This window comes from Centrocercus urophasianus, unplaced genomic scaffold, assembly GCF_019232065.1.
Source record: "Centrocercus urophasianus isolate 14NV4802_14NV808 unplaced genomic scaffold, USGS_Curo_1.0 seq_11, whole genome shotgun sequence".
In the NCBI taxonomy this organism is placed as follows: domain Eukaryota; kingdom Metazoa; phylum Chordata; class Aves; order Galliformes; family Phasianidae; genus Centrocercus; species Centrocercus urophasianus.
In genome coordinates, this window is record NW_024884253.1 from 69,670,789 (window position 1) to 69,698,479 (window position 27,691).

The 27,691-nt window shown below is 37.8% G+C and overlaps 1 protein-coding gene across 3 annotated transcripts in view; it reads left to right on the forward strand.

The window, feature by feature from the left end:
• The window catches only part of TRIO (trio Rho guanine nucleotide exchange factor), a 224,023-nt gene that overhangs the window by 938 nt on the left and 195,394 nt on the right, over nt 1-27,691 (forward strand). The gene's annotated exons all lie outside the window — the stretch shown is intronic.

Sequence of the window (27,691 nt, forward strand, 5' to 3'; positions counted from 1 at the left end):
CAATCGCAGCAGGGATCCCCGAACGGGACTCGGGGCTCGGGCAGAGGTCGGAGCGGAGGGCTGAGCGCCCTCGGAAGGCTCCGCGCTTCCCCGGAGGCCCGTTCGGCACGGCAGCGTCGAGCGTGGAGGGAAGGGAGCTCATTGTTGGCCCCGGCGCTTAGGTCGTGCGGGGAGGACCGATCTTTGTCGTTCTCGGAAAAATGACGTTGAAAGCAAAACGATGGGCCCCCGTAGTAGACGTGTGTATAGTTACAGATGGGTACGTGCTGTGTAGTAATCCTGCAGTTCTGGGCGACCGTGCCGGCTGTATTAATAGGCGTCTGTGTGTGGGCAGGGGGATGACACAGACTTGATGAGCTCGTCGGTGGTGCGGTGATGGCTTCTGATGCTGATAGTTTCTGATCGTAGGGAAGTTGCACTGAGCTTGGTCTTGCAGCAGCAGAAAGTCTTAAAGCGGTAGAAAAAGACGTGTCAGATGTTTACTGAAGAACTCTTAGAGCATATTTAACAACCGGGATTTTCATTTTTATATGTACATGTGGAGCTGATCTGATTGAGTTGGGCTGTGGAATACACTGAGAAATGTTCTGGCATTTCTGTGGGTGTTTGGTATTGGGAAGAGCTTGTTAAACTCTGCATCCCTCTGTGATCTGCTCTTCTGTAAGAAAATGGCCCGTTATGAGATCTGGGTACCTCCCTTTTGTTTGGGCAGGAGGTGCAATTTTTTTATTTCAGTGCAACACAATGGACGCAGCAATCAATGAACAAGCATAAGGCTTAGTTTGCTGTACGTGGGAGCATACAAAATATTTTTCTCTTGACAGCATTTACAATGACAAATGCTTCCTTTTTCCTGTCACTTGTAAGAGAATGTCAGCAAAGCTGTAGCAGTTATTTAAAAGAAAAAATGAGTAAAAATGTTACTGTGTTCTCCAGGATGAAAAAAAAAAAAAAATCCAACTCAGAAACCCACAATGCCTGAACAATCAGCTGTAATCTAAGGTCAGTACACTGCTCAGTTGTACTGCCAGGGGGATGGCTGGCTTTCCTCCTTTCCTTTTGTAAGACTAAGCGTGAAGTAGAATTAAGAGCTTAAGGAATGAAATTTCAGTATGTGAAAGGTGTTTCATTAGTATATTGAACAGTGTCTGTATTCACTTGAAACATACACATTCCCAGTTTTTTATTTGGTTATGTAAATGCAAACTCACTCTGAGTTGTAGAAATTGGTTGTGATTGAAACACAAAGAAAGATTACTGAAGGAAGAAGCTGAGTGAGGCAGTAGTATGAAAACATAATGTCTTGAATTCAAATTTAAAGTTGAATATGTTGGAGTTGCAAAAACTAGAGGCAGCTTACTTTCTGTTTGTTATCTAAATCTTATTAATTGAAGTTGAAAAGACAAGAACAGTTTGTTAGATCTGTCACCTTCTTTGTAGAAGGATTGAGAATAAAACTGCTGAGAAACAGAATTGGTGCTGAGCAAAGTGATTACATCCTGACTGAGAAAACACTGTAGGAAGTGCCTTTCTGTTCTATGGGTAAGCTAGAGATTAGAGATAACAGTGTAAACTGACAGGATAGTTTTGAGCTGAAGATGTATAGACAAGCATCTTATTAAAAATACATTTGTGTGACTTGAAATGATAATAAAATATATTACAGTGAAACTATTATTATTATTATTTTTATAAAATGGGTAGTGCAGACTAAGGGTCTGTAGCAGGTTGTTGATTCATCTGTTAGGTATACGAGATCTATTCCGCATCAAAGTATAAAGATAAAATGTATTTCAGAATGTATTCTAATATCCAACTTAAAATCATGTACATTTTGAAGGGCTGAAAACAGCTAGCATGTGAGTGTGCTTCCAGAAAATATATGTGCAGAGCAGAACTGGGAGTCTGTCATCAAGGCACGGCTTACAAGGCAGTGAGCATACAGAAAGTCTGGGTTCTTTTTCATTGCTGTTTTTAAATCATTGCATCTTTACGGCTTCAAGTCCTTAATGCTTTGGGAAGGTGGTGCCCCCACCAACCAGCACCTTTGGAATGTACAAATTAGGGCTGCCAATTAATCATGCTATTGTAACATCATCCTCCAAACTGTTTTTGCTAGTCGACGTTAATGAATTCTGCCTTTAAGCATAAAGAATGAAAGGTTGTGGTTTTCTTTTTTTCTTTTTTTTTTTTTTTTTTACCTACTGTCTTGGCTAAGTAAATGAGATATTGATTGTACATTTACAGTTAAGTTTATCTTTGTGGAATGGTGAAGATATCTCTGAATACCAAAGGACGCAAGGCTTACAAACATCTCAGTCAACTCTTGACTGGGTGATACAGCAAGTACCTTTTATAAATGTCCATGATAAGTCTCAGTGGAAGCACAGACAAGTTACCAACTGATAACTCATTACTGTTTTGCAATGAAAGTGGATTAATTATTTCCTGTACTATAAATTGAGTGCCTTCAGCAGCCTGTGAAGTAACTTCAGTCATGTATGAATGGATGGTGCAGTTTTTGAAGCCATTGAGAAGGTTCTGATTGTTGCCACCATTTATTACAGCTCATATCATGTTTCTAGGTGCAGCAACATTTACATTTTGAGTAAGGGGTGCAGAACTTTGGGAAAAGACAGAAATATCTGAAAAACGAAGGGAAAATAAGACACTCTGGAAGTCTTGGCAGCAGGATGATTGACTACTCAAACTTAGCCAGATAACATCCAAATATAACTGTCAAACATATTTCAAAACTCGATCAGAGAAAACACAATGGTGGAAGACTTTCTGTGTAGAAATGAATCTCCACAGCTGGCAGCAGTCCTTTATCAGGAGGGGGAGTATGTGTCTAGGATGAAAGTGGAGCGGGTCTTGGGAATAGCATCCCAAATACAGCATCCATGGGCCACCTCTTCCTGAAGGGAAGCCAAAGGTGAAGGTAGTTGTCAGAATCATTTAGAACGTTGTACACTTCACGCTTCCTTCATGTGCTTTTTGATGTAAGCTTCACTTTTAAACTTAGCGTTGAAGTATGTGTAGATGCTAAAATGCTTATGTGAATATTTTAGGAAAATGGGATGCAGAAATCTTGGGTGATTATGGACATGGAGCTGAAGACTTCTGCAAGTACTGGTGGCTTGAAAGACTTTGAGTAACCTGCTTAAAGTTCGAGTTCAACCAAGTCTGCCTATTGCATTCTAGGCAGATAATTGCTTGATTAGGTGAGACCATATAGGAAGTATTAATGACTATCATAAAAATATATAATTGATTTTTTTTTCCTCTTAAATAATAATTTTGTGGCTTTCTTAGTTTTCCCGAACAGTGCTTAAATGGTAAAGATAAAACCTAAACAATTTATTCAGGAATTAAAGGCAGGAACTGTGTTTAGTTTCTTCCTGTTCACCTTGTTTTATGCATTCTTGTCTTGTTTGCTTTACACCGGTTGTGATAGTGGCCGGGAATGTTGACTGTCTGTAGTAGATACTATTAAAAGTGCTACCAAAGCAGAAAAAGTCTTCTAAGGAGACAGAGAGAAAAGAGAAGGACTTTTATGGAGAAGAAAAAGCATATGTGCTATTGAAAGGCAACAAACTCTTTCATGAGTAGTACTAATCAAAAGTATGCTACCTTTTAGATCATGGGCAAAATGGTTTTTATACTAGGCATCAAATGGAAAAAGCAAGTCCAGTTTTCAGCTTACATCCATGGAGCAGAACATGCAATGTATGAAGTTCAGGTAGTGCCTTTCTAAGAAGGTTCATCCGTCTCCTGATGATACGTAGTAGCTAACTTACAGTGAATGTAGTCATTGTGGTTGTGTGGGTTACTTGGCATGGCACCTGCACTAGCTACAGAGTAGCAACAAACATCTAATAAGAATATCCAGTAGCAAAACTAAAAGCCAGGCATTGGCAAGCAACCCTGGTGGTACCCCACATGCTATCTCCATGCTGTCCTCTGCAAATATTCATTCATGGCCTTGTGGCTTTCAGGTGCTGGGGGTATATTTAGGGGTTTTATGAAGTGGTGAGGAATGCAGACAGTATAAGCTAAGAAGCAAGTCAGCTGTTGCTTTTCAAGAATCTGTTACTTTGTCCTCTGAATTTCGGCCGTTGAGAAGGTTAAAGCAAAGCAGTGTTGCTGACATTAGTCCTGGCTGATCCAAGCTGAAAATGAAGTGGGCCCTCTTGGGAAGTTTTGAGTCCAATTTCAGCAGCATCCATTTTAATAAGATGGTTGCAGGGTTGTTTTGAGAAAGAGAAATAGAAATGTCGCAATTTGATAGTTGCTGATCTATTGTATGCAAGACTAAAATAACTACAGAAACAGTACGGTGGAGATGTTAGCCTGGGAATGGTGGTGTTGGGTTGACATTTCCTGGAAAGGAGGACAGAGCATTTCTGTGTGAAATGCAGCAGCTGTTGTGCAGCTTTGTTTGGTATGGAACAGTCAAACTTGTTGGGATACTGAGGGTTAGTAGATTTTGTGTGAAAGAGTCAGGAGTCATGAACATTTCTAAGCGGGAACAGAATTACTCATAACATCTGTGATAGCTGGCAGATGATGAATTAAATACATGTTTGAGGTAGAAGGTAAATGGGAGCTAGAGAAAAGCCAGGCCCGTTCTTGAGAGGTGTACATTTGCGTAGTCATAAAGCACTGATGTGCTCAGAATACACATGCTTAAAAAGGAGCTGGCAGAATTAGAAAGACAGTTGGTGCTAAGACTTTCTCTAATTGCAGAGCTCCATCACTGTGTATACAAGGTGGCTGTAAACTTTTATTAAAGAAATGTCTTCTCCCTAGCTAAATGTTCTACAGAAACAGGTATGAAACGTCCAACTGAAATTTCAAATGGCTTCCAAAAGTTTTTCCAGTGTAAAATGCTCATGTAAATGAATAAAATCTAAACAAGGGTAAGGAATTTTTTTTCTACTCCAATATAAGGATATTACTATTGATCTACTGTCTTTCAATTAAGAAAAGAATTCTAATGCCAACAAGTGGGCCTGTTTAGATGCAGACTTCAGTCAGGATTAAAATGCACTGGTTTTTCCCTGCAGCTTGAGGTAGGAGATGAGATCACTGAAATAGCTGTTTGTGGTCAGCAGAAGTGTTAAAATAGGAAAAACACAAACTTTGGAAATGCTTTTGGGGGGATGAGGTGGGATTCTTTTGAAATTGAGCGGTGATTTTAATGAGAACAAAGCAAACTGATTCTCCTTCCTTGTGAGAAACAAGCTTAATATTAATTAATTATTTAACAAAAGGGCTACTGGTCAAAATAAAAATGAAGGTCACAATAGGCTATTTTCAAACTATTCACTAAAATAATTACATCTAATTGCTTCTCCTCGTAAAGAAATATGTTTGATTTGGAGAAGAAATTTCACATTTTTTCTTGGTGCAGTGAAATCAAAAAGTAGATTACTGGTGAAGTAATAGGCATGATCTGCAAAGCTGAGTCATGTTCCTTCAGGAAAGATACTGCTGTTTTGAGAAAACAGATCACTTACCAAGTAGTGAGGAGGAGGAATTGAAATGACAAGGAACAACTCAAGTACTTTTACCAGTAGACACTACAGTAGGTGAGAGCCTCAGTTTGAGTCTCTAGAATAGATTGGTATATCCTTACTTAAAGAGGAGGGTCATTAATGAGTTGTATCCACAGGGTCTCACTTAACAGCCTATGTGGCAAGAGCCTGTAGACTCAGCTGTAAGGATGCAGAGCCCCTTCCAATGGCTCTTCTGAAAATGCAGCAGTGGATCCCAGCTGCTTGTGGTTGCATGGAGGAGGAGAAGATGACTTAATTGTCTTTGGGCATTTGTTTAAAAAATAGGGCTGGTTTCCGTGGTTGTTGAATGGAGTCTTCTCAAAACATTTGGTCAGATTTGTTTCTTCAACTTATGTCATTATTAATGCCATGCATAAGTGGCAGTAGCCCTGGTTGTTTTTTAAAAAGGCACTGCAAATATCAAACAGGTTTTCCTAGTGAGCAATGCTGACTTGTGCATCTTGCTGGTACTTTGAATGTGATGTTTCTAACCTGGACCTTACTGAACAACTGAGATCAGTATTACTGCTTTGTGGTGCTTGTTCTTTTTTTGTCTTGTTTTGTTTTTTTCTCTTCCTCCTAAGGAGGAAAAAAAGTCCTCTGCAGGGAGGTAAGAAAATTCCTGAAAAAGTATTGTGTGTTTCAAGACCAAAGATGTTCAGAAAGCAAGATGAAAGATGAAACTAGCTGTAGGTTTTCAGCACTCGAAATATGCAAGTGGATTGCTTTGTTTGGTATGTTTTCTGTGGAAGTATTTCAATAGAGTGCACAAATAATTCCTACAATTCTGTGTAGGAGTCAGGTTAATATTTGCCAGTTTATACAATGGTCAGAATGTGAGGCTCAGATTTGGGAAGGTTTGTTTTCTGAGATTTCATGGGGGTGTATAGATGGATGTATGCCTGTGTGTATGCTGGCAAATAGTGTTCTGTGTGGCTTAAAAACTGAGTCTGTGTGATGAATCTTTTAACAAGAAGTTGGGGAAAGTATGCTGGGCAGTAGGCACCTAGCAGTATTATTGTGACTAATGGTGTGCTAGTTCTACTCTGCCTTGAAGATGTCCAGAGATTAATTACTCTTGTTTCTTTGTTGTCCTACTATGTATGTGGGCAATAATAGTCAACATTGAAGTGTCTGCAGACTGTGTGAACAGCCAACAATGCGTTTTGTAGTTAGATTTGTACATAACTGCTTAGCAATTGAAAACTGAGGGTCTGGGATCATAGTGAGATTTTTTAAGTGCTGAAAATGAACAGGGAAGGACACTGCAGTCAGTATGGCTCTTAAGGACATGTTACATACCTACTGTGTAGTTTTTGTTTAGAAGAGCAAATTAAAATTTAAAACTTTTAATTTTTTTTTTATAAGAAATTTCCGCATTTCTGTGCATCAGTAAAACCTGCAGCCTTATGAGATGCTTTGTCATGATATTCAGTCAAAGGTTTTCCCTGAGCTCTGTGATTGTCGTATAGCTGGTAAATTTCTTTGGGGCCATCGAACAACAAGAGTTGTTACTGCAGAGATTTCCTGAAAAAAATAAAACTATCTGACATTGTAGTCTTAGACTGCTTGTTTTCAAAGCCAAAACAGATGTTAAATGTTTGGATGAAATGAAGTGACATGTCTTAAAATTTGGCCAAGACAATAAAGGAAGGATACATCAAGAATGATAGGAGAATACATAAGGAACATCACAAGAGTTGAGTTAGAATAAATGGGCTGTTTAAATACTAAACATTACTTAGCTAACCTCTTAAACTGTACAATGAGCTGTGCTGTAGCCACTGTGTAGACTTGGCTTTGTGCTATTGAATAGAATTTTCTAGTGGAGCATAAGGGTAGTAAGGCCTTTGCTTTCCAAATGTTTTTCATGCTACCAATTTCTGAATGTGTTGAAGGCAATCATTATATCATTTTCTGAGAATATAAGAATGCTCCACCCTCTTCTTAAAATTTAGGCTGAGGTTTAAAATGTCATGGCCTTTTGTAATTCTTCTGGAATTAGAGAAATTAATACATGCAGTTGAAAACACAGGAAAAAATGTAGAAAGCTGCCAGTATAACTGCACAAATCAAGATGTGAGTTGACTGTGGATGGTCCTATTCTATGTGAAAGCTGATAGTTTATGGTGCAGTGAAGGTCAAACTTAAGATGTTGTCAGACTCTGTTTATGAAGCCTCCTGCTGTTACAATACAGAAATAAAATGGAGTGTGATTTCTCTGAAAAGAAAAAAAAAATCTGAACAGCCATTATTTTTGTTTTTGAAAAAAATAAAGCTTTAGTATCACAGAATCATAGGGATTGGAAGAGACTTTTGGAGATAGTCTAGTCCAATCCCCTGCTAAAGCAAGATTCCCTAAGGTAGATTGCAGAGGGAGGCATCCAGTCAGGTTTTGCATATCTCCGGAGGAGTCTCCTCAGCCTCTCTGGGCAGTCAGTTCTACTGCTCCTTCACCTTCACAGTAAGGTATTTTTTCCTCATGTCAGTGTCGAACTTTCAATGTTCCTGATTGTTCCCATTACTCCTTGTTCTGTTACTGGGCATTGCTGAGAGGAGCCTGGCCCCAACCACTTGACTCACACCCTTTAGATATTTATAAGCATTGTTAATATGTCCTGATCCCCTCTTGGTCTTCTCCAAGCTGAACAGCCCTGTGTCTTTAGTCTTTCCTTATAAGGGAGATGCTCCAGGTCCCTCATCATCCACTCCACTGGACTCTCTCTACAAGTTCTCTGTCTCTTTTGAAATGGGAAGCCTGGAACTGGACACAGTGCTCAAGATGTGGCCTCATCAGGACAAAGTACAAGGGAGAAATAACCTCCCTCAACCTACTAGCCATGTTCTTTTTAGTGCATCCCAGAATACCATTGGCCTTCTTTGCCACAAGAATGCACTGCTGGGTCATGGCCAACCTGTTGTCCAGCAGAACACCCAGGTCCTTCTCTGCAGAGCTCCACTCCAGCAGGTCAGCCCCTAACTGTACTGATGCATGTGATTATTCCTCCCTAAGTGTAGGACTCTATAGTTGCTCTTGTTGAACCTCATCAGGTTTTTTTCCTGTCCAATTCTCCAACCTGTTCAGGTCTTGCTGAGGGGCAGCACAGACTTCTGGTGTATCAGTCATTCCTCCCAGCTTTGTATAATTGACAAACTTGCTGAGGGTGTATTCTATCTCCTCATTCATGTCACTGATGAAGATTTTGAATAGGACCAGGCTGAGTACTGACCCCTGGGGAACAGTGTTAGCTGCACGTCTCATTATCTGAGCATTTGTCCCTAACTTTTTTTTTTCTTCAACTAACTCAAATCAGACAACAAGTCCATTTTGGTTGCCTTTTGTATGTCAGATTGGTCCTTAAACAGTGGAAATGGGGTGGTTGCAGCAGTAGCTTTAACTTATGCTCTCGCTTTACATCTCTTAACATCATGTTTTGTGTGCCTCAGGTAGCTGTTTTCCACAGGTAGGGACAGTTGGATTTGAACTTCTCCTGGCCTGCGAAGTTCAGAAAGCAGATCGTTGCTGTGCATTGTTGAACTGTGTCAGGGGATTTTGTGAGGTGGGCTTCTGTAAGGATGACAACAAAGGCAACAACAGGGCATCCAAATGTATGTATGTATATTAAAAAGCCTGTTTCTCTGAAGTAGAAGGCTGCATTTGAAAGGTAAGCAAGAATACTTGCTTGACTGATTTACTTGTCTCATTAGTTGAGCAAAAAGTTGCAAACCTGAACTTTGTTTCTGTTTCCATTATGGGAAAATTCTGCTTGTCTGTTGAATTACAAAGTCAGCAGAGCTAAGTCAAACCTGCTTATTAAGGAAGTGATAAAAATATGAAATACAGTTTGTATAGTGTTGAAGATAGCCATTACATTCTATTACCTGTTGTTGCAGAAAGAATAGTGTATTTTGTTGGATACTGAAAGGTTTGCAAGGGTTGTAGTCAAATTTGCTTGTCCTTAACTCAGAATAAAGGTACAAGGCAGATAACAATAAACCACTCAGCATGTGTGCTAACTTTTTTTTTGAGCTTGGAATCAAATGCATCCTTCCCTAGCCAAAGGGAAACATTTGAGAAGCTGTGACGCATTTACACAGATGAAGGAAGGAAATGTCCAAAAGAGTCAAAAGATAAAAATAGATCAGTTTACTGAGTTGAACTCTGGATGGGAATTGAAGAACTAAATATAAATCTAGATTTGCACCTTTGGGACTTACATAACTGAGTAGTATAACCCTTTCCTGTTTTTTCTTATGTTAAACATTATAGTGGACAACCTCAGGTAAAGAGTTTCATCAAGCCTTGTGAGGTGGTTTTTAAGTGGCTTTATTGGGAGACAATGCTGAGAGTTTGATCTCCTCTTGATTATTGCTATAGCTCAGCTTTTCTAGAAAAGTGGATTAAGCATTTTTTTATGAGCTCTGCGTTTGAGACGATATCTCTGGGCTTCACTGGACAAAAGCTAGTAGTTAAATAGGGCTAAGCGTCTGTGAGGTTAAAGAAAAGGGAATGATGTTTTTGCACCAGCTTCTACAAAGGAAGTAAATTCACCTCTGACCCTGATGTTATGAAACAATAAAATAAAAATAATAAAAAAGCCATCAAGTCTCCTTTGTGGTTAAGGGAAAGCAGACTAGTTCAGGGTGTTTAAAATTTGTGTAATGGAAGAGGATATTATAAAAACTCTTCATATGCAAAGAACCATCCAAATTACTTTCCTTAGTTGGTCACAGTCGTGCCGTTGAAATCAAGATAAACTTGATTTCTCTCTGGAGAAATGCTACATTTTTGGGGGCTCTGATACTTTGCGGGACAAGAAGTGTTACTGTTTAAATAGTTTACTAATATAGTAAGGTAATATAGAAGGTAATGGGGGTTTATGGATAAAAATGATAGCATCATACCCCAGGTATGGAAGGTTAGATTTTATTTAGTTACTGCCTAGGAAAGAATGTTTACTTGACAGATGTATTCATAGTTGCAATCTTGTTTGTTTTTGTTTTAGTTTTGTTTGGTGTTCCAGAGGAGCTTAGGAATGTTTTCTCAGAGTTATTTTGGATGAATTTTCTGTCTTTGATAACTAAAATAGTATCTGTTCCAAGTAGCAATTTATCTGCTAAAGAAGTAAACAGTTTGTAGAAAAATGACCTGACTACTTACAGTAGAGCTACAGTATGTAAATTTAAACTTTGTATTTATGAAATACGTTGTGATATAGCAAAGTATTACAAATATTCATTTGTGTAATGTGGTTTTGAAATGGATTTGTCCATGTTGCTGTTCTCATCATGCTAACCCACTGTTCTGAAATTAAAGCCGTGAAAACTTGTTTGAAAGATGAGTTGGTTAGCTGAGCTGCAAACTTAATGAGTAGTGTTTCTGCTTGTAGGCAAGTTTACGACTTGGAATCTGAGCCAGGGCTTACCTTGCTATTCATGTCCACTGAAGCAACAAGAAGGAAATCAAACAACAAGATGATACTGCTCTTGATAATGTTGTAGATGGTATTCAGGAAGTGAAAAGGAAGTTGTAGAAGTCTTATGTTTGATTATGAGAAGGTTAAGGATGAAGGTACCTCAATATTAAGGCAGAACACTTAATGGACAGCTTTTTATTTGTCTGGGCAGTTACTTTCAATGCATGTGATGTAGCTTTTGCGTAGATATAATGGAGGAAAAAGATCTGTGATTTTTTGTGTGTGTGTGTGTGTTCACAAGCAAGCAGCATAGTATCCTTAGGATTTGTTTCCTTATGCAATGTTTTCCAGTACTTGGCATAGGAACTTCACACCCACTTACTTCCTTTACTAATACTTTGTGTTCTGGCTTGTGTTCTAGCTATTGACCTTCAGAGGTGGGGACAGAATTGACTGGTTTAAGTTCTCCTGTTTTAGTAAGACTTGCCTAAACTGTGGGAGAGATTTGGGAGAGACAAAGGATAGCTATCCTTTTCCAGAGTGGCTTTTTACTGGCTTAATTGTTGTCCTCATGTATACTATCACTTCTTTTGTCACTTTTGCTCAATAAATAAGACAGAAGCTTCACAGATAATAAGCTAAATCTGTGGGCATCAGTGTTCATGTCCATAGGAGGTCCATTATGTTTACAGAGATAAGTAGGATGTCATATGGAAAAGTGTTGCATACTTTGAGTGTTAAAGCATGTGTGCTACATTTAATAAAGGTTGCACAGGCAGCCTTTGTGCTGTATTGCCCAGTTTTTGAGTGCTTTTTGTGACTGCTTCTATGAACCCTGGTCCTAGCTCAATTAAGTCATTGTTTAGGGTTTTTGTAAAGTTTTCATTATATGCCTTAGTGGATGACAGTAGATGACACCGATTTTAGCAGAATACACAGTGCTATCTTGTTAATCAGATTTATTTTGGGAACAGAAATGCATTAATTGACTATACAGTATTAAACAGAGTGGATGTGTAAGCTGGTTTATTAAACAGAGATGTTGATTACAGGAAAGCACATTGTGGGTGCTAGTACTTCACTAGAAGGTGGGGAGTTGTGGGGTTTTTTTTGTTTTGTTTTGTTTGGGATGACAATCCAAATATACAAAACCATTAAGCTTGCTAGCTTATTCAGAAAAATCTGGGTCTGATTTCTCTTCCTTGAGAGTTAGATTCTGCTATGCTTATTAAAACTAAGGAGGGAAGATCTAAACTGTCAAATGTCAAGAAAAAAGGAACCAAATGATAATTATGCTTTCTTAAGCTTGCGTATAATTAGACCTAAAAGACATAAACTACATTTGGTTTTCCACAGCATGACAGACTAAGCTTCATGTGCAAAACTCTCTCTGGAAGAGCAGATGATGGTGAAGGGCTTAAGTGGATATACATACTGATGAGCTACCTAAGTTACTACACTCATGGGTTTTTGTTTCTTTGTTTGTCCAAATACAAGCAGCAAAAATTCTGCTTTAATAAGAAACTTTCTGAACTGTCATGTACCTCTGAAGAAAGAACCAATGCAGATGAAGGGATGCCTTCCCTTTGGATAGACAAGAATCATAGAATCATAGAATCACAAGGTTGGAAACGACCTATAAGATCATCCAGTCCAACCGTCTCCTCATCACCATTGCCACCACTAGTACTAAACCATATCACGCAGCACGTCAAGAATTATATTGCTATGTAAAAGCTGTGTTCCTACTGGATGGTGAAACAAATATTGGCTGAATAATATGGTGAAACAAAAATTTATTTTATATATATATATACATACACATATACACAAATATATACACATATATAATGCTTCTTCATAGTAAGCTACATTTATTAGTGCACGGAAATGGTTTCTTTATTTAAAAGGGACTAGGAAGATTATTATCAGAGATATGATGCTATATCTCCATAGCAAAGTTGGATACCAAGACAGAGAAGTATCTGGAAATGTTAGTCATAACTTGAGTATTCATTGACTTCAAAGTCTTTGTTTTGGAGATAGGTTCTCTTAGCATTTGAACAACACATAACACAAGGTCAATATTATTACCCGCATTAAAAAGAATGTGGATGTGGCACTAAGCGACAGTTCATTGATGGAACTTTGATAGAATGTGGTTGATGGTTGGCCTTCATAATACTGAAGGTCTTCTCTAACATAAATATTGTTTATATGGTGTGTTTCTCATCCAAATTTTCACTCCTTTTGAAGCATGTTTGAAGAATTATGTCAGAGTCCAAGACAAAGTTCAGATTTCCATTATGCTGTTACTACTGTAGAGAAGAGGGAGAAATGAGCAAAACAGTTGCTAACACTGGGAATTAATTGATCAGTTTCAAATCAATGAGCAGGCCTTTGGTACAGATTGTTGAGCATCCAGTAGTTGAGAATAAGCATTTATCCTTATCTTGGTTCTGCCAAAATATAAGACTGGCACTGATGTGAGAATTGATCTTTGAGGACGCAGCAGTACTTGACCTAGTGGATCTGAGATGATAAGGGAGGTGAGAAATCTAGAAATGTAGAGAGAAAACCAGTGGAATTCTGAGTGAGGATCAGTTGGCTTACAGAAATACTGGAAATCACCACACTACCTACGTGCTCCTAGAGCCTCTGTCTCTTGTGGTTAAGATATTATAGGATTACTAGAACATAGCCAAATGGTCTACTGATGTGTGCAGAGTAACAGACTCAAGGGAGCCTGAGTTTTTGCAGGCCGTTTGACAGAAAGTGTGCTGTTTCTCTGAGCAAATACTAATTTCAAGGCCAAAAGGTAGTTGGTTTTTTTTGTTGTTGTTGTTCTCTTCTTTTGCTTTAAAAAATGATTGTGAGAAGTACAAGCCTAAGCAGAAGAATGGGAGGAATATAATGGGTACCTAGAGTAGAAAACTTGTGATTTCTAGTACTGTGTGGTCACTGGGAGGATTGATGCTTGAAAGGAATAAGGCCTTGTGTATCTACTGTGCTGCTCACGTGTTTTTATTACAGTGATAATGTGCTAAAATAAGAAAGAAAAGCTGTTAATAGGCCATGGCCTAGATAGGCCTAACATTTCTTCATATCCTGAAGAAAAAGCAAGTAAAGGGAAGGAAAATTTTGATAGAAGACCTTAATTTTGTACTGTGTAGCACAGTGTTGGTAATTTAACGCTAGAATTAGTTATAGTTAACTTGTGTAACTTAAAAAAAAAAAAAAAAAAAAAAAAGAAAAGCCTTTTTCCATATCATTATTCCTCAAATTTCTGTTGCTCAACAGTAGAAATGTACTATTGGGCCTTTGTGGAAAGAGCAGCACAGTTGTTCCAGGAATAATGGATTCCTGGTAGCACTTAGATCCAGAGATCCAGTCTTAGATCCAGAAAGAACCCAGGCATATAAACTTCTTTGTCGTCTGTTCCCTTGGTGTGGACTCTGATTTGCCAAGAGTGCTACAGCGGATGTGTTAAGAGGATATGCTTATCTCAAAAGATAAGTCGAACCTTATCTCTAAGTAATCATCTTGTTATGTTCAGGTGAGATTATTAATCACATCTTTTAATTAGAGAAATGCTTGAAAGCGTGGGCAGTAACTAAATGTTTTGCTGACAGGGTCCTCAGTCAGCCTGCTAATCAAATCCTCCTGCATCAAAAAAAGTATTGCCTCTGATAAAAAATGTGTCAAAAGCTCTTGGTGAAGAAGGTGATGTAGGAAGCATATACTACCTTGAATTGAACCTATAAAGAGTCAGCTAAGTCTCCTTGATTTTGACGATTGTCTCCTAGAACAGAACATTAAAGGAAAAGCTGATTTTGTTAATACAAAGACTGGTTTCTAAAAAGGGCAGTTCAAATAGCTGAAAAACTGAAGCTGAATGAAGAAAAAAGAGTTAACTTGAGTTTACTCCCTGGGCTAAGAGTAATTTCAAAGTTAACATTCTGAGAAGTTGCTTTGACAGCAATCTTGGATCTAATCGTGCAGTATGCAATTAGAATTGTCATTCCATGTGATATTTAAAATGCTTATAACTGACTTCAGGTTAGCTCAGCAGCTGAATGTGGCTGAGCTATTTTTTACCAGATAGCAACTACTGAAGTAGATGTTATATGTGAAGATTATCTCACATAAACAGCATTCACATTTCTAAAATGGGAAATGCATCACCATAAAGAAACAATCAAATTTCAGTCCATGTGTTTTGTTTGCTGCCTTTAATTTAAGGAGGCATGCATGATGTTACTATTGGGTGTCCTTCTTTTGTGTCTTATTTAGACTGACTTCTGAGTCCAGTTAAAGTTACTTTGGTCCATATCTTAAAGATGAAATGTCACAGTGCTGAATTTTATTTTCAGCTGATGGAGGAACTTGACAGCCAAATGTATAGGATTACTAATTGGCTGATAGCTTGAAAATGGCTATTAATTAACAACATAGATTTTATGGAGTGAGCTGTGTATTAATGAGCTAATTTTTGTTTGTTTATTTAATCCTTTAAAATTGGCATTGCCAAAGGGATGCTTTTTGATGGTATCCTGTAATGGTAGAAGTGGAAAAAAATGGCTAATGGAAGAACAATAGAGTTGTGTTCATACCTGGGGAGAAGAAAAAAAAAAAAAAAAAAAAAAAAAAAGAAGACTGAAAAATGGTGTACCTGTAGAGCCATACTGATAAAAAGGAACACATCTGTAAGAATAGTAATTCACAGCAAACAATGCACATTCTAAACAGCATCACACTCTTCTCAAGCCTACCTTAACCTTAACTGTGAAACTTGAAATAAATACTGTTGTTCCCTTTGTGCTGCTGGTGGTTCTCCTTGTTAATGTGCTGTGGTCTGTAAATTGTAGTTGCTTCTAAAGCTAAAAATACTAATAATTAAGTTTTGCTGAGGAATGTTGTCTGATAATACTGTACTTTTTCCTTTTTTGTCTTCTTCAAATATATGATGTTATTTACCTATTGCCCTACTTTTTAAAGCTGGTGTGAAAGTCTTTTTTCATTTTTTCCTGAACAAGAGGTGGTATGCTGGACTTCACAGTAATACAAGAATTTTGTGGTTTCAGTGGCTCCTAGATGTTGAAGAAAGAGTTAAATACAGGCTATGCAACTTGAATTCCTGAGGAAAAAGAGGTCATACGTGTGTTCTTAAAACCTTTTTAGTCACCGCATCTCTGTCTTTCCCTTAAGCTTTCAGAGACTTGTCTGATTATAGCCTCAATTAAATTCATGTCCTTTGATGAAGGAAGTCCTTTACTAATGTGTAGTTGTTATAGTTGGAACATGAGGGCGTCAGGATCCAAAATTAATTGCAGCCTGGGACTGGTAGTGACGCTGAGGCATTGAAAAGAAAATTGTCTCTCTCAAAAGCTTTCTGAAACGATCAGCTTAGAAATTGAGGTATATCCTTACCACATTGAAGAAAGTATTGTTAGTATTGAAAATGAGAAGCAACATTCACTTTGTAACAATATGACGAGATACTTTGTTGAGAGGACAGCTACAGATTTGTAACTTGCTGCTGTCTTCTCTGTCCTCCAGTAGCTCCCAAGCGCAGAAGGGAAAGCCTGAAGCTGACAGCAAGGGAAGAGGGCATCTCATTCCACAACCACTAACAAATGTGTCAGTAGTAGTACAATATGGTTTCAACGTCCTGTTCTTTGCTTTGTACTGAATTCCTTCCTGTTTTAAGAACATGATCTTTATAATACAGCTAATCAGCTTGAGTTGTAGGAATGTTGTGCTTATTACCGTAGCATCTATATTGAGTGATTGGTGCAGCTGTTCCATTTAACAAAAAAAGAAGAGCTAAATAGGCATTGGCTGTGGGGTAGCAGGGCCATTAAAGCAGATCAGGTGCACAAGAGTTAAAAGAAGGCAGAACTTGGGAGGGGCTGAAGCTCAGTTTGCCTGTGGGATCCCAGGGGTAAAGGAAGGACCAGTGACCAGGCCTGACTGTGCTGGGTGACTCGCATACATGCATACTGCTGCCAGTTAATCAGGATGAGTCTCAGCCAAGTAAACAAGAGCTGCTAAGAAACTTGGTGCCATCTTTCACAGCCTTTTGCATAAAATTGGTCAATATAGAAAGTTAGGCTTTACTTGCTCATTTAAGGGAAACACCTAATTTTCAGTAGTTCTGGAGCTAATATCCACACACTTGTTTAACGTGAACCTCAGAAGTAAAATCTGAGGTATCTAGTATACACTTTCTTTCTGACTAATTTCTGTGACTTGTACTGGACTCATTGTGGGCAAGCAAGGAAGGGAGAGCGCTATGTTTTTTCAATAATTGTATAATTAAATTCATTGATGGTAGGCCAAGAATAGTGATCACAAGGGTTGGTGCTGAATCAGAAGGAATACTTTAAATGGTACTCTGTTAAACAGAGACATAATTGCCCTCTCTTTCCCTTTCTTGGCTTATTGGATGACTGAATTGCTCATTTCATACTTGACTTTGAGTGTGACTGGAGCTGTGAATCAGTGTTTGTGAGAATTCTGTGTCTGGCTTGTGTTCTGACTTTCCTTTTATGAGCTGGAGAGGCTTGCTGTGTTATTCCTAACTATGTAGTGAAGTCCTCTTAAAGTCTCCTTGTTATGAGTGGGTGAAAATGTTTGGCAAACACATGAATCAATAATGGCTTATTTTCTTCACTGCTGCTATTCAAAAGCTGCACTGTCCTCTTTGTATTTGTACATATAATCAATGCCTGTCCCCAAATGATAATTAACAGGAATAGATAACTTTGGGGCCTTCCTTTGCAAAGTCATCCTGCAACTACATGTATTTCTGAAACTGCTCTTGTTTTAATACCTGATCTTTTGTCAGCAGTAGCAAGGATTGCAGTAAAATTGTTGGAGCTTATATGCAGTTAGAAAAACTTGATAATTATTTTTGTTAAAGTTATTCACTGGTTTGCCACGCTGCTGAAATGTCTGGAGCCCTATACATCATAAAAAGAGTAAGTAAACTAAGTGAAGGCTGTTAACGCTGTGTATAATTTGACCTGTTTTGTTTTCATAAAGAAGAGACTGACTTTTTAATGGCCTAGCCTAACATGTCCATTTTGTTTGCTGACTGAAATTGAAAATTAAAATGAGGGAAAAATACTTTCATGATTATAGTTTTCCCTTGGGAACAATTTCAATTGTGGCTTTCTCATAAGAGAAATGGTGGCTTCCTTTCTATTTTTGTGGCATGAAAATTCAGATCTGCGTAGCCTGTTTCTAAAATTAAGAAAATTCTAGATGTCAACCATGGAAGTTATAAACAACTTCCAGGTGCCTGCAATTTGAGGAAGTCCCTGAATCAGATTGCCATCTTGATGTGACCTTTGCCAAAAATAACTGTAGTAGTACGTGCACAAAGTGCTTGTGCAGTGTGGTGAAAAGAAGACAAAACAAGTTATTTTAATGTACAATATGTTTGCTTTTTTAGGTTTGCGTTTCTGTAATGCAAAAACAAGCTTTTGAGTCTGTCTTGGTTTGATATTCAAATCAGTAGCATCTTACTCCACAAAAGGACTGCAAGGTAGACTGCAGCTGTTTGTGCTGTTCCAAATCAGCAGGGCTTACTGTTATTGGGCAGCTTGCTTCGCTCCAGTATTTCATTTTGTGGTCCATGGAAAAATTACGTTTTAGTACTGTAGTTTATACTAAATGGGTGATAACAAAATTAAAGCCTCAAACTGCATTGTTCTGTAAGTCCAGATATGCTATAGATACAATATCTGTACCTGCCCAAACCTTAAAGTATAGGCAGTTTGTTTATGTTTCAGTGGTGTGATTTAAAGGAAAGGAAGTTTTCAGTGAACAAAAGTTAGGAAAGGATTACCTTTTCCTGCATTCTGTAGGCCTGACACTGCATGGTCTGAGTGTCTAGAGCCTTCAGTGGCTATGTCATTGGCATTTTAATTCAGCTCAGAATGTGTTTTTGAAGTGCATCTGTTGATTGACCCACTTTATAGCTCTTTGCTCTGGAGCCTCAGAGATGGAAAAATAGGATTCATTTCAGATACTATTAAAATAGAAGACCCGCTCTCTACAAATAAATACAAAGTTCACACAACCAGGAAACAGCTGGTTCAAAGTAAAATCTGCAAAACATGAATCCTTAGCACCAAGGTTTTGCTGACTGATCTTCTGTTGTGCTGCACAGCATTTTTTTTTTTTTTTTTTTTCTCCTAGAATTAGAGGTATAAAGGGACATATATGAATAGAGGGAGGAAGTCTTGTCTTTAGAGATAATTCAATCTACCTTTGCTTTCTTTGCTTGCCTTTCTAAATTGCTGTTGGTTTCATAAACTTGTTTGTAGAACTTAGCTTGAACTGTGTATTATCTAAGGGCATGGTTACAATATGGAATGACAGGAAACTTCAGGCATGTCTTAGCTTTTTCATTCTCAGAGAAAAGAAAGTGATGTGACTGGAAGCAAACCTGTAACCTCTTGGTGACAAGGGCTTGTATGGATAAACATAACTAAATCTCTTCTAGAAGAGAATAGAGACTCTCTCCCATTCTCTAATCATATCTCTTCATTCGAAGATAGTACAACAAATTTCTGGGTTTACTTAACATCAAAGAAGTCTATAGACTGAAAAGGGTACCTCAAACTGCAGTATATTCTGACTTCTCTGGCTCTTCAGTATTCTAAATTTCAGTGCATTTTTCTGTCTTCTGGTGGATAAGCTTTTTGTGCTCATTTGCATGGCTCTCTTAATAGATCATTTGTAAAATCAAAATTGTCAGGCATGATTGAAAACACTCTCTACAGAGTCAGAATTGCCATGTTTGGAGTTGCCTAGATAGAAGAGAGGAAAAGTATTGTTTTATGGGATGATTTTCTTGCCTCATCGTACAGCCTCTTTTCTCACTGCTATTCCATTTTGCAGCCAGCCCTACAAGGACAGATATGCCTTGGTGACAGAGCTACTGAGTTCTGTGGATGTGTGTTGATACCAAGGAATAGATTTCAGCAGAGGTTTTATTTAAGCATGCAGGGCTGTAGCAGGAATGTCACCTTCTGTTATGATGAATTCTGCTTGTGCACTGATGGCCAAACCTCGTGCCCAGAAAAGTCTCCACAAGGTTGGTGTAAAGCTCTGTAGTGATTAGCTTTGAACTGGGTCTTCCAAAGCCAAATGGTATTTATGTATTTTCAGTAACCTGCAGAATTTATTGTCCATTAAATTTTCAGTATGTGCTTGGGATTACGTACACCTTTGTGTCTTGGAAATCCAGTGGTAGAGAGTTTCATAGCTTTTACTGTATGTTGTGAGAGAGGCCACTTCCTTATGCTGTTTTTAAACCTGCTACCTCCTGGTTTTCTTTGACTGTTCTATCTCTTGCATTAGAAGAGTTGGCCAACAATTAATTTTCCTTGTCTGGATCACTTGTGATTTCATAAAACTTTCTTATGTTGCCCAGTTTTTCCATGCCACGGAGACCTAGCCGTATGTTTTGTGTAGGACTCATCCTAATTATCTCGGTGGTTCTTTGCCAAACTTTAACTACTGTTTGTATCTTGTTTGAGAAGGTGGAACTAGACTGTGTTGAAGATGTGAGCAGACAGCTACTTTACACAGCTTCTTAGCTTTATTAATTTTCTCTTTGCCACTAATATTAAGCATTTGTTCAGATTTGTTGCTTTTCAATCTTTTTAGTTCTTTCCTTTGTGACTGCTATTGTTTTTGTCTACATTGAGCATATCCTTGAAGATAATGTGATTAAAATACTTGGCAAACTTGTAAATTGAACTGAGACAGTCTCCAAATCAGAGCCAATATTGTTTGGGCATTAGGTCTGAGTTAAACAATATTTCAGTATGAGAAAAGTTCAGTACTTAGAAGTCAATTGTCATAGATATAAGTGAAAGTGTTAGTGACCTTGTATTGCCTGACTGCAGGAAATAAGCCTTGGGTCTAAGAAATTCTTGAAATTAGTTTTTAATCTTTAAAAGTAAGGTGGTTTATTTCTAGTCTCTTCAAATCCTATCTCTCAGTTGTCGATAATTCCAGTTTGAAGTAACTGACCTTGGAAAACTTTTGAGCTCAAGTATGGCTTTTTTTCTCATTGCTTTTGCACAATAGCTGTAGTATAAATTGCCTTGTTTAATACATTTTTGAAATGTCTGCACACTTTTGCATCTGTTGCTGGGATTTGTGATCACGACAGTAACTCACTGTTGGAGAATATAGAAACAAAGGGCTGTCAATACTCTAAGGTGATATTTGCTTGTAAAATAACTGCAAGGAAAATGGTAAAATCTTAATATACAGAGACAGCTTTTATGGTTTAAGTTTGTTTGAACTAGTGCTATCACAATCTTCTTCTATTTGGATGTAAGGTCAGGTGAAATGTTCGTGCCTGATGGTTTATAAATGTGTCAGTGCCATTAATGGTATTTGAATGGTTCTTGGAACTGAACTTGATATTTAAGCTCTGATGCTAGTATTCAATTCCAAAGATCTTGGAAATGGCTTCAGCTTTCAGAAGGATGTACTGTAAAATCTTATTGCATATATTTGTGATCCTGCAATAGGTAAGTTGATTGCTCAGAATGAATGGAGTTTTCTTATGAGTACTGGCATGTGTATTTGTAAATACATGATTATCCTTGAGAAATGGAAGAGAGTAGGAATGGTTGACTTGATAAAGGGCACACTGTGAATTTGCAAGGTCTTCTACATTTCATTTTATTTTTCTCCATTTGAGTTTGGAGGATTGTTTTCTGGTGAAGCACATCAAATTAAATGCTTGGGAGTGTTTCATGCAGATCGGTTGCTGCTGAAGAAAGCAATGTTAGCAGAGTCTTGGAGAGCAGTGCTGGCCGTTCTCTGATAGTTCATCCAGTTGTGAAAGATTCCAAGGAGTCGATGTTTCACACAAAGCATTGTGAACAAGAGGAACTTGGGTGGTGCAGTTGTAAAAACAGATTTCTTCTGCAGAGGTCATATAAGAGTATCTTATAAAAATATTAGGCCTTACGCTGTGTGTGTTATTCACCATAGAGAGTACTTCTACAACAGCTGAATTAACTAGTTAGTGTTTGTTTTAAATACCAAGTTCCTTAAATATTAAGTACAGTTTATCACTATTTTGTAATCATAATGATTATAATCATATCATTTGTGAACATAAGCATTAAATTTAATAAACTTGTAATGATAAACTTTAGTCTAAATGCCCTTAAAATACAGAAAGTGATAAAGAGGGAAAGGCAACTATAATCTTCAGTCTGCTCAAATTACCATATTCTCTAGGCAGTGTAACCTACATTCATTTTAGTCCTGCCAAATTAATTGTGGAGCCTAATGATGAATGAGAATAGCAATGAGTTGAACTTCAATAATCCATAGGCTGTCGTTATTATATAGAGAAGCTAAGAAATCAAATACAACTTCTTATATAAATCCTTTTTTTTTCTTTAACTCTACACCACCTGTATTTGCTGATAAAATGATGTTGCTTGATTAGCTACTGATACTTAAAATTCAAGTTTGCTGTCTATTTTTAGTCAAGTATGCCACCAGCTTTGGAAAATGCCATCTTTAACTATACAATGCAAAGCAAATGAATGAGGAAAAAGCACCTGCAAAATAGAAATAATTTCTATTTAAGGTTCTTTTTTTGGGTAGGATTGCTTTTAACAGGATATTCAGTTGACAGTATATGTAATATTCCTATAATATAAAGGTAAAAGAATTTGGATTGCTTACATAGAATTATTCCCCCTGGTTCATACTTAAATATTTCCTGGACGTAGAACAAAATTATTTGTGCTTCATATGCAAATAATGTGTTCTTTCTACTTTTAAATACTTGTTCATAAAGAAGTTTGAAAAGTCCATTATTATACTTAATCATACTGTGTTTCTCATAAAATAAGCTTAATACCAGAGCTACTGTTCTGGCTGCTAAGGAATATTTTTGGATTAAGCTTGACTCTGAATGCATGTAATTATAGAAATAAATGCCATCTCTTTGGTCTGTAGAAATTTGGAAAGCTGATGATCACAAAAAAAGAGTTATTAAGTCCTCATCTAGGATAGATCTTACTGAGGGTATAGTTTAATTCTCCTGATGCAACTTTTCTGAGGAACTGCTTGTCGATACCAATTGTCCTCCTAGCATTCTTGAAACACTTGTTTATGTCCCCTGCTGAAATGTCTGTGTACCTGAACAGTTAGAAGACTTCCATCTTAGTGAAAAATTCTTAGATCCTGAATGCTAAGAAGATAAATGTTAAGTGTTTAGTTATCACAGTTGTTAAGGGATCTATTTTATTTAGCTGTTTTAAACACTTACCTCAAGCTTGTGATAATATTTATAGCGAGTCTGGAATTAGCAAGGCTAAAGTCTGTATTGTTTTGTTTTACATAACCTTTCTTGTAAGTTTTTATAAGAAGGGGTTTGACTAATTGTATATGCCAAACAGCTCAAAATATAGCGCAAGCGGGGAAGTGCCTGGTTAGAACACATAGTAGTAAGCGTTCTGATTAAAGAATGAGTATGGTTTCCAGCCCTTCCACTCTGAAAGTGCTTTTTGAGCAGTAATGCAATGGCTCATATGAGTCATAGCAGTACATAAATTATCTATTTTATTTTTCTTTGTTTTCCCTTCCAACTGGCCATATTGCTTGGGATGAGGAGTTGGTAATTTTGTTTCTATGTACAATAAAAGGTAGAGGGAAGAATGTTTCTCTTCAGACTAAAGTTGTGTTACAAAGGACTCAGGGAGCATAAGTGATGAATGAAAAATTGAATTGTGCGTAGTTCAACCTAAACTGTTATTCTGGATGTTTCAGTAACAGCACTACTGGTTAAGTCTATCTTACAGCATACAGAAATAATCTCAAGCTTTAATTAAACTTGTTAGTTGCCCCTGACTGTACTTTATAAAAACGTAAGCAGCTTTGTTTAAGTTTTAAATAACAAATGAGATTAGTAATTTGTTAACCTGGTTGGGTACTCCAGCAGCAATATGCAATCCTTTAATTAAATATTTGTTTGTTGTAGTTGTTGAAATCAAGTTGTTATTGATCAAATGCAATATATGTAGACCAGTTTGCATGCTATTCAATCAATGTAACACATGTACAGTCTTTAAAGCATTGTCTATTAAAGGGAAGTGTCTTAAATGCATGTGTGCTATGTGTCGTGGCAAGCACTCCTCAAGGTCCAGGAGAAATGGGTATGTACCTTTTATGTTGCATAAGCCTAGGAAAGCAAGAGTGTAATGGAACTGTCAGTTCCAACTCCTCATCCCTAGTTAAATGTTAACAGTTTAATAAAGTGAACAAAATGCTCCATTTTTAAGTGCCTAATCATGATGCTGATGTTGGCAGCCTTAACACTGAGATCTAAAAGGAATAAAAACTACATCTTGTAAATGTGCTGCTAGTGGTGGCAGCAGCAGTTGCCACGTGCTAAGGAGTGCACGGCAGTGACATCCCAGAGGGCAGTTGAGGGGGCTCTGGAGCTCAGCACTCTAGGGCTATGTGGTTGTGAGGGCAAAGGCACCAGCAGACTGCTGTGGTCAGAGTGTAGAGTGAGAGTTGAGTGGAACTGACTGAGTGTGTGGCCGGTTTAATTCAGAAAGCCATGCGCGGTCCATTCCTGTCTGCTAGTGAGGTTCCACTGCCGAAGAGGTATGAGGGCTTGGGCGTGGTAGAAAAGGGAAGAGGTGGCATCTCTGCAAGTCGCCCCTCCAAGGTCAAATCATCTGAGGCCTTGCAGCAGGAACAGCATCAAAAGCAGTGCTGTGAGGAAGCACACTCTCTCACCTAAAGGAACAGAGGCCCCCATCTGCAGACTTCTTCACAAAGATGTTTGCTGCCTCCCCAGGTCTTGAATCAGGGACATTACTAGGAAGCTTTTAAGCGTAATACGTTCAGACTGTTATGCACTCTTCTTTCTAGTGGGTAGCAGTGATGTAGCTGCAGGAAGCTTGAGGTCTATCAGAAGGGATTTCAGGGACATAACTGAAGGTTTCAAGAACACAGATAGTGTTTTCCTCAGCCCTCCCAGTAATGAGAGGAGGTAGAAAGAAAGACATAGGTGAGACCAGGTCATCAATGCATGGCTCTAAGACTGGTGCCTCCACCAGAGTTTAGGGTTTCATAATCATAGAAGAGTCTTTGAGACACAAGGTCTGCTAGGATTCATCTGTCTTGAGGGAGAAAACATTTCCTGATGTAACTAGATGAGACTGATTGAGAGTTTTAAGCTAGGATCCACTGGGGAGCGAGATACCATCAGGAGTACGTAGGTTAAGCAGAGGGGTGGTGGTAATGCTGCCTGAGGTTGGCAAGGCTAATAAGAGCCTCTGTGCCACTTCAGGAAGTGCTACAGGCTCAGGAGTGCATCTGCCATGCTTGTATACCAACACACAAAGTATGAGGAAGAAACTGTATGAACTGTAAGCTTTTGTCCTTTTCCAGAACTCTGATATCATTGATATCCCACCAAGTCTGGCATGTTTTGCCTTTTTTTTTTTTTTTCCTGTTCCCAGATGTGAAAAATTGGGGCGTCCTTAGTACTTGTCCTTGATCTACTGGTTTGGATGTTAATGATGGATGTCATAATTCACTGTGTTAATTGCACAGTGGTTTAATGCAGCCTGTCTGGCAATAGCTTTGCTTTGGACAGAATGTAAGTAACTCTAAGTAAGTTCTCATTCAATGGCTGTGGCTTAATCCCCTGTCCCCGTTTACTCTAAGACTTGAGTTTACAGTAAAAACAGTAGCTTCTTCAAACATTTGTAGTTGGAACATTGTGAGGATCTTACTAACAGTGTGCTCAAAAATTAAGTGTGTGTAATGACATTCTAGAGCATTTAATAACTTATATGTTTTTAAACATTACAAGTAGTTTCTGATACTAGTAATAAAATTATTGCCCTTAACATGAAGATTGAAAACACAGAAAATATTTTTGAAACACGTAATCACGATCACTGAATCACGAAGGTTGGAAAGGACCTTCAGGATGTTCAACCATCAAATTCCTTCCAGTTGGGAGCAGAAAAAAGTAAATGCTGCCATGAGCACAGAAGTAAACTATTTTCTGGTTCAGTATTAAAATGTAAGGGGCAAATTTTAAAAGAAATAGTATCTCCATTGTTTCAGACTTGATATGTTACCCAGCTGCTTTTAGGATTAAATAAAAACAAGTAAGAATTACTATTCATTATTGTTAGAGTTTACTGCTGATATGGGGCACTTGAGAGTTGACTCAAAAACTAGAAAATACCTCAGTGTGCTTTCTCTTGAAGCAGTGAATAATTTTGAAACAGAATTAGGATTAAATACTGCACCAGGGATGCCAGTTTGTGATGTTCTCTAGAAAATGGCGAAGTTAGAATCTTGTAAGTTGTAATTAAGACTCAAAACTCAGACTTACTGAAAATAGGTAATTAAAGCATGAAATGAGAACTTATTTGCATCACTGAAAAATGTATGGGTTTTCCATTGGCAAGCTTAATGATCACTACTGAAATACTGCTGAGTGAAGTCTTAAAACATTTGTCTGTAAGTGCTTCAATCTAATGGCTCTGAAAAAATGAAAAGTCTGCAGAACTTCTGTAGAAAACATTTCATATATTAGTTTTACTTCTAGAGTAGGTTGATATAATTAAAATTATTTTAGTCCTTTTGTAGAAAACTGTTTTTTTAATATTTTCCAGATGCAAGTCTAGTGGTAAGTTTCAAGAAGTTACTTTTACTTAGGTTAGGCTCAGTCACTGGGAGGTTACTAAATTTATCCATTTCCTCCTTAGTCTGTGCAGTTATTCCCTGAACAGAGATAGGTTTAGCAACTGGCATGGAACAATTAACTTTGAGCCACTTAATGTGGAACAGTGCTTTGAAAATCCTCTAGAGGTGGAGGAGGTAATGCAGTAATGTGAACTGTAATAACTTCATAGTGCATATACATTTGCTGTTGTTGTTATTGCAGTGGAGGAGGGGGGAGTGGTGGGGCACTCAGAAATACCATTTTGAATAGAATCCTTTCAAAGCCCAGTGCTGAAGAAGGTAAACTGGAGGACAAAGCTAGAGGTGGGATACATAGATTGAAGTGGTGGAGGGGGGTACCCAGTTGCAGGGGACCTTATTATCCAGAAAACAGATTGTGAAGATGTGGTGAGCCTTGAAACTTGATTCACTTAAATGTTTAAATGTTTAAAAGCATATAGAAAAGGTTTCATTTGTTAAGTTCAACAACCAAATGAAATGCAAGTGTCGTGTTCAGTTTGAGGCATGACTTGATTAAAAAGAAGGGGAAAAAAAATGAAGATGTGCTAAGGTGTTTAGGAATATCTGAATCATCTAAGACAGAAATTACTGGCTTGATGTTAAGCAGCAGATGTTGAAAGAAGCACTTAAGTATGTCCTGGTGTGTATGTTGTTTTTGTTAGTCTAAGAAATGCATCAGCTAATGAATTATGAGCTCAAGAATTTGGAGGCATGATGAGCTTTGATTATAACTTAAATTTTGAGAGAAGTATTAACCATTTCCCTCCATTATGTTTCACCTTTAATGGTAGGCTATGATTTTAAGTTGATCCTTGTGAGCAGCTGGCAAGCAGTGATGTGATAGAAGAACATTTAAATGAGAGGTGTTGGCTGTAAAGTTGTAGAAAAGTAACCTGGAGACTTACTGAACACTGTCCTTGAAGAACCTACTGTAAC